This window comes from Nomascus leucogenys, chromosome 23 (assembly GCF_006542625.1).
Source record: "Nomascus leucogenys isolate Asia chromosome 23, Asia_NLE_v1, whole genome shotgun sequence".
Lineage (NCBI taxonomy): Eukaryota > Metazoa > Chordata > Mammalia > Primates > Hylobatidae > Nomascus > Nomascus leucogenys.
Genome location: NC_044403.1, coordinates 24,353,973 through 24,361,805, shown reverse-complemented (window position 1 = coordinate 24,361,805; position 7,833 = coordinate 24,353,973). Strand labels below are relative to the sequence as shown.

The window sequence follows — 7,833 nt, the reverse complement described above, 5'->3', positions numbered from 1 at the left end:
AGCTGGGATTACAGGCATGTGCCACCACGGCTGGCTAATTTTTGTATTTTTAGTAGAGATGGGCTTTCACCATGTTGGTCAGGATGGTCTCGAACTCTTGACCTCAAGTGATCTGCACACCTCGGCCTCACAAAATGCTGGGATTACAGGTGTGAATCACTGTGCCCGGCCGTGATTTCTTTTTTAAAAAACATATTTTATGGGGAGAACGCATCAAGCCCAGGCGGCGGTGGAAAGAGACAGGGTTTCAACATCTTGGCCAGGATGGTCTTGAACTCCTGACCTCATGATCCACCCGCCTCGGCCTCCCAAAGTGCTGGGATTACAGGCGTGAGCCCCTGCACCCGGCCAGAAAAGAGACATTTCTCATGTGGAAGTCGTGGTGGTTCTGCAGGCTGGAGGTCACACCTAAACATGTGGAATTTCAATGCCTGGCAGCCAGGGCCAAATCCATATCCCCCCATCATCGGGTACCCTGGAGGTTCCAATCCTGCCCACCCACCACTTATCAACCTACCCTTTCCCCCAGGCCCCTGTCCTCCTCCCCAAGGAGCTCCCCAGGGCAATCCGGCTTTCCCCCCAGGTAGGCCCCCTCAACCTGTGCCACAGCCAGGGTATCCAGGATGCCAACCCTCAGGTCCCTACCTTCTCCATCCCCACCACCTGCCCCTGGAATGCCTCCTGTGAATCCCTTGGCTCCTGGCATGGTCGGACCAGCAATGGTAGTGGACAAGATGCAGAAGAAAATGAAGAAAGCTCATAAAAAGATGCACAAGCACTACAAGCATGGCAAGCATTCCTCCTCCTCTTCCTCCTCCTCTTCCATCAGTGATTCTGACTGAATACAGGCCCTGGACCCTTCCCTCAAGTCTCACCAGTTCTGCTCTCCCATCAAGCTTCAGATGCCATGTTGTACTGGGGGAGAGTAGCTCTTGTGCTCCCCACCCCTACCCCCACCTGAGCCTCACCCTGCTGTTCAGCCCTGAGCGGCTAGGGAAAATGGGAAGAGAATTGCTATGGCCTGGCCATCTTCTTGCTGCTTGGATAGATCATATAGCTAATGAGTTTAGCAAGGGAGCTATTTTTTGAAGGTGATGAACTAAATGTTGAAGACAAGTTTGAGATCTGTAAAATGTGATTTTTTACTTCTGCTTATAATACTTGTGATTGGGAAGGTTTGTGGAAATTTAATTATGATGTAAAACCTCTATCTTTTTTGTAATGTTGGCATACTTGGGGAATTTAGCGGCAAATACATTCCCCAGCAGGCCTTTTGTTGGTTGCACTAACTGCAAGGTTGCTGGGAAGTAGAATCTGTTTGGTCTATGAGCTTTGACTGCTGTTTTGGAACCTCACCTCTCCTCCTTAGCCCAATATGCTGTCTCAGGTCCTATTCTCATTCTTCAGCTCTCAGTCCAAATAAAGTTATTTCTCCTGGAAAAAAAAATTTATGGATGTAGTTTCAGTTTAGTTTCTAGTTTTGCAGGTCAGAAGTCTGAAATGGGTTTCATTGGGCTGAAAACAAGTTGTTGGCAGGGCTACACCCTCCTTAGGCTCTAGGGGAAAAGGTGATCAATCCAAGCATAAAATAGATCATGATAAAATCTGTGAGAAAAGTGGAATGTAAATACTAGATCAAGGAGGAAAAATGACAAAATTTTAATGCTAAAAAACAACACTTTGATTAAAATAAAGACCTTTTTAGCTGCTGTGGTGTCTCGCGACTGTAATCCCAGCACTTTGGGAGTCTTGAGGTGGGAGGATTGCTTGAGCCCAGGAGTTCAAGACCAGCCTGGACAACATGGCAAGCCACTGCCCAACCCAGAAAAACAAACAACCAAATAAATAAATACTTTTCCATGTATTTTTTAATTAGGTGATAGCCTCTGGCCTCTGTCTTTTACATGTATTCTAGTGAATATATTTATACGAATGATGTTCAGGCCGGGTGCAGTGGCTCACGCCTGTAATCCCAGCACTTTGGGAGGCCTAGGCAGGCGGATCACCTGAGGTTGGGAGTTCAAGACCAGCCTGACCAACATGGAGAAACCCTGTCTCTACTAAAAATACAAAATTAGCCAGGCGTGGTGGCACATGCCTGTAATCCCAGCTACTTAGGAGGCTGAGGCAGGAGAATCACTTGAATCTGGGAGGCGGAGGTTGTGGTGAGCTGAGATCGCGCCATTGCACTTCAGCCTGGGTGACAGAGCGAGACTCTATCTCGAAAAAGAAACACAAAAATTAGTTGGGTATGGTGGTGCGCACCTGTAATCCCAGCTACTCGGGAGGCTGAGGCAGGAGAATTGCTTGAACCTGGGAGGCAGAGGTTGCGGTGAGCCGAGATCACGCCATCGTACTCCAGCCTGGACAACAGAGACTCTGTTTCCAAAAAAAAAAAAGAATGATGTTTAATTTAAAATCAATCTTTTTTTTACAAATCTGCCACATATTACATGCTTTGTAACTATTTACATTTATGATGTCAAATTTTATTTTTATTTTTATTTTATTTTATTTTTTGAGACGGAGTCTCGCTCTGTCGCCCAGGCTGGAGTGCAGCGGCGCGATCTCCGCTCACTGCAGGCTCCACCTCCGGGGTTCACGCCATTCTCCTGCCTCAGCCTCCGGAGTAGCTGGGACTATAGGCCCCCGGCACCACGCCCGGCTAATATTTTTGTATTTTTAGTAGAGACGGGGTTTCACCCTGTTAGCCAGGATGGTCTCGATCTCCTGACCTCATGATCCGCCCGCCTCGGCCTCCCAAAGTGCTGGGATTACAGGCGTGAGCCACCGTGCCCGGCCTATGATGTCAAATTTTAGATGTCAACTTAAATATATAAGGGGCACATTTAAAGTATTTTATTTTGATATACAGTTTAATATTAAAAAATTAATTTTGCAAATGGTGATTCTCTGAATTCTCATGTTAACTCTTGAAATTTTATTTCCTTTAGGGGAAATACATTACAAACCACAAAGCTTCATCTTAAAACATAGAGATGCTGTAGAAATGGATGACATTTACTTAGCTCTCTCTCTTTCCCATTGTGACCACAAAAATGTCAACAAATAGACAAGAGACCTGCACAAATGTCTGTGCTAAGCAGCAGATTTATCACTCACAGCCATAATTTCTAACTCTGGCTTTCCTTGCTGGGAAGCTTTTTGTTGTTCTGGGTTTTTCAGATTACTTTAGAAAACCATTTATTAAAGGAAGAGCGTTTAAACATTAATTTAGGTTAATATAAAGAGTGTAGCCACTCCCTAGATCTAGAAATAGATTGCCAGCAACCCAGAGCTCATATGTACCAACTCCCAGTCAAACCCCCTTCCCAGCCCCCAGAGGAAACTACTACATTGACACTAGCAATAATAACTTCTTTGCTTTACTTTCTGGTTATAATACCCATGTATGCCTTTCCAAACATCGAAGTTTAGTTCCGTCTGGCTTTGAACTTGATATAAATGAACAAGTATTTCAGACAGCACGTATTCTTTTGTCTGGGCTTCCATTACTTAATATTAGTTTTTGAGATTCATATATATTGTTGCCTGTAGCGATACTTCATTTATTTTCACTATAGTGTCAAATTTTTAGTATTGTATGAACAGATGACACTGTAGCCATTTTATTGTTGATAAACAGTTGCTGCTGGGAACATCCTTGTACGTGACTCCAAGTGGACACAAGCACACGTTCGTAAGAGTGAGATGACTGGGTCACAAATAGTTGAATCTTAAATTTTACTAGATAATGTCAAATGCTTTTAACTCTTGACACTATCACATTTTAAAATTTCAGCTAATTTGGAACATGTGGAATGGTATTATATTTCATTATGTTTTTATTTGCACTTCTACCTAATTTGATTACTAATGAGGTTGAGGGATTTTTCTACATTTTTGACTCTTTGGATATCATATTTTGCTTGAATCCTTTGCCCATTTTTCTTTTGGGTTCTTTGATTTTTTTTCTTTTCTTTTTTCTTTTTTTTTTTTTTTTGAAACAGAGTCTCACTCTGTCACTCTGTCACCCAGGCTGGAGTGCAGTGGCGCAATCTCGGCTCACTGCAATCTCCGCCTCCCGGGTTCAAGCAATTCTCATGCCTCAGCCTGTAGCTGGGATTACAGGCGCCCACCACCACACCCCGCTAATTTTTGTGTTTTTAGTAGAGATGGGGTTTCACTATGTTGGCCAGCTTGGTCTCGAACTCCCAACCTCAGGTGATCTGCCCACCTTGGCATCCCAAAATGCTGGGATTACAGGTGTGAGCCATTGCACCTGGCCTAGGAGTTCTTATATATTCTAGATATGAGCTTCTTTGGGTTACATGACTTACACAAATTTTTTTTTTCCTACTTTGTGGCTTGCCACAAAGCAAAACTCAAAATGTTTTCCATGGCCACTCTTCCATTTTAAATTCCTACGAGCAGTATATGACAGTCCTGATTAATCCACATCCTCACCAACACTTGTTATTGTTTGTCTTTTTGATTCTAGACATACTAGTTGGTGTAAGGAGGAATCTCATTGTGGTTTTGATTGAAATTTGTAGCTTGCCTTTTAATGGTGCCTTAATAAATAATGTTTTCAACTTTAATGCTCAAAACAACAATCTTTTCCTTTATTGTTAGTATATTTAATGACTTGCTTAAGAACTCCTTCCTTACTCCAAGGTCATGAAGATAGTTTTCTGTATTATCTTTCAGAGGTTTTATTTATTTATTTAGACAGACTCTTGTTCTGTCATCCAGGCTGGAGTCTAGTGGCACAATCTTGGCTCACAGCAACCTCTGCCTCCTGAGTTCAAGTGATTCTTATGCCTCAGCCTCCCAAGTAGCTGGGACTACAGGTGCAGGCCATCATGCCCAGCTAATTTTTTTTTGAATTTTTAGTAGAGACAGGGTTTCACCATGTTGACCAGGCTGGTCTTGAACTCCTGAACTCAAGTGATCCACCCGCCTCGGCTTCCCAAAGTGCTGGAATTATAGGCGTGAGCCACGGTGCCTGGCCTGTTTAATCACTTTTATCAATCTGATAAATATCTTTCTAATACCTATATTATCACTTTTATCTTTTTTTTTTTTTTTTTTTTGAGACTGAGTTTTGCTCTTTTTGCCCAGGCTGGAGTGCAATGGCACGATCTTGGCTCACTGCAATCTCTGCCTCCCAGGTTCAAGTGATTCTCCTGCCTCAGCCTCTAGACTAGCTGAGATTACAGGCGCCTGCCACCATACCCAGCTAGTTATTGTACTTTTAGTAGAGACGAGTTTTCACCATGTTCATCAGGCTGGTCTCGAACTCCTGACCTCAGGTGATCCGCCCACCTCAGCCTCCCAAAGTGCTGGGATTACAGATGTAAGCCACCATGCCCAGCCCACTTTTATTTATTTATCACCATACATATTAGTTTCTCTCTCCTTTCCATATGCAAAATACCCAACAAAGAGAGACAACCACCAAATCCTGTCCAGTTACAAGATTAAGCTCAAAGTTCAGAATCTCTAGGTGACGTGTGATAGCCCCTATATTTGGGAATGATGCGAGGCAGTGCTTGCACCACGTTCAGATGTGGCTGTTTTTGATCTGGAGATGTACGAACTAAAAAGACAAGATATCTGTGCCCCGTCTTCCATCAATGTACAATGGTGGAATGGGGCCAGGAAAACCCTTCCATTAGGAAAGGAAAATACAAAGCATTCTGTTGAAATTCTAGACAAATGAGCAGAGGGTTTCTTAACCTAGGGATGAGGAATTTCCTAATCAGATCCCAATTTGTCCCCCAGGAAGGGTTCACCAGTTGGTGTTCTTTGTGCTTATCACTTCACCCTCTGGAAGATCTTCCTTGGTCATATCTAAAGAGGGTTGCTGAGGAGGAAAAAGGTTTTTCCTCTCCTCTACTAGGGTTTTGCTGTGTTGGCCTAACTCCTGACCTCAGGTGATCCACCCGCCTCGGCCTCCCAAAGAGCTGGGATTACAGGCATGAGCCACCATGCCCGGCCCCAGGTTTTATTTTATAAGTTTAATGTGGCAAAATGTGGGGGTGATCCATAGAGAAGAGAAACTTCCCGAAGAGGCAGCGAGGCTTGGGGGTTTTTATGCCATTTAGAGGAAGGACAATACATTTATAGAGAAGTAACAAGGCAAAGGAAAGGGGTCTCTAACTTTCTAGTTCTAGGAGGTAGTAAATTGTGAGGAGGAAAATATATGGGAAATACTAATGGGAGATTAGGGCTAGTTAGTAAGGTTTATTCATGTAGACACTTACGTCATCTCTCTCTTGCCATTTCCATCTCTGGTGATAAGGGCTGTTCTTCCCTTCCTGATATGGGAAAGTGGGCGGTCGCCTGCGCAAGGAGAATATATGCACTGTTTTCATATAGGGAGGGTAGGGAGCTTGTCCTGTGTTTGGTTTTTCTGAATTGCTTTCAGCTCACAATAATTCTTATGCCAGAGTGGCAGTTCTTTCCTGCAGGAGACTGAACTGCCGAGCAGGGTTGACAGCTTGCTCATTGCCTGTAGGAGACTAAGTGCTTAGAAGTCATGTTTCAGTCTCAAGTAGTCACACACAGTTAAACTATAAACTAAGTTCCTCCCAAAGTTAGCTCAACCTACACCCAGGGATTAAGAAGGGCAGCTGGGAGGTGAGAACCAAGATGGAGACCAGGCATGGTGGCTCACATCTGTAATCCCAGCACTTTGGGAGGCCAGCCTGGGAAGATCCCTTGAGCCCAGGGGTTCAGGAGCAGCCTGGGCAACATAGTGAAACCCTATCCCTACAAAAAATAAAAAAAGATTAGCCAGGTGTGGTGGCGCATGCCTGTACCCCAACTACTAGGGGTGCTGAGGTGGGAGGATTGCTTGAACTTGGGAGGTAGAGGCTGCAGTGAGCCGAGATCGTGCCCTGGACAATAGGGCGAGACCCTGTCTCAAAAACAAAACAAAACCAATTTTTTAAAAATAAGAATTTTAAAAGAAAAAGACAACTATAAAAATTTTAAGGGTTACACAATAAGTCATCTAACACTGGCCGGGCGCAGTGGCTCGTGCCTGTAATCCCAGCACTTTGGGAGGCCATATGCCTCCTATTCTACTACCGAGTTCAGGAGTTTGAGACCAGCCTGGCCAACATGGTGAAACCCCGTCTCTACTAAAAATACAAAATTAGTTGGTCATGGTGGCTGGCACGTGCCTGTAATCCCAGCTACTCGGGAGACGGAGGCAGTGGAATCGCTTGAACCCAGGAGGCAGAGGTTGCATTGAGCCGAGATCGTGCCATGGCATTCCAGCCTGGGTGACAGAGTAAGACTCTGCCTCACCGGGTATGGTGGCTCATGTCTGTAATCCCAGCACTTTGGGAAACTGAGGTGGGCAGATCACAAGGTCAAGAGATTGAGACCATCCTGGCCAACATGGGGAAACCCTGTCTCTCCTAAAAATATAAAATTAGCCGGGCGTGGTGGTACATGCCTGTAATCCCAGCTACTCGGGAGGCTGAGGCAGGAGAATCGCTTGAACCTGGGAGGCGGGAGTTGCGGTGAGCCTAGATTGCACCATTGTACTCCAGCCTGGGCGACAAGAGTGAAATTCCATCTCAAAAAAAAAAAAAAAAAGAGTATGATAGCTCTAGATATCCTCTTATAGGATAATCTCTAAAGTTTATTCTTAGGCCAAAAACTTTGTAGGCACCCTGTTTTTTCTCTTTTTCTCACATCCCACATCCACTGTGTCTCCAAATCCTGTTGACTCTAGCTTCAAAATATATTCAGAATCCAACTACTTCTCACCACTTCTATTGTTACTCCTCTGGTCTACTGCAACAGCCTCCTAAC

General features: G+C 44.4%; 1 pseudogene; it reads left to right on the top strand.

Moving 5' to 3' along the window:
* The first annotated feature begins 355 nt into the window (after positions 1-355).
* On the top strand, positions 356-947 carry LOC100594713 (annotated as a pseudogene).
* Positions 948-7,833: the final 6,886 nt, after the last annotated feature.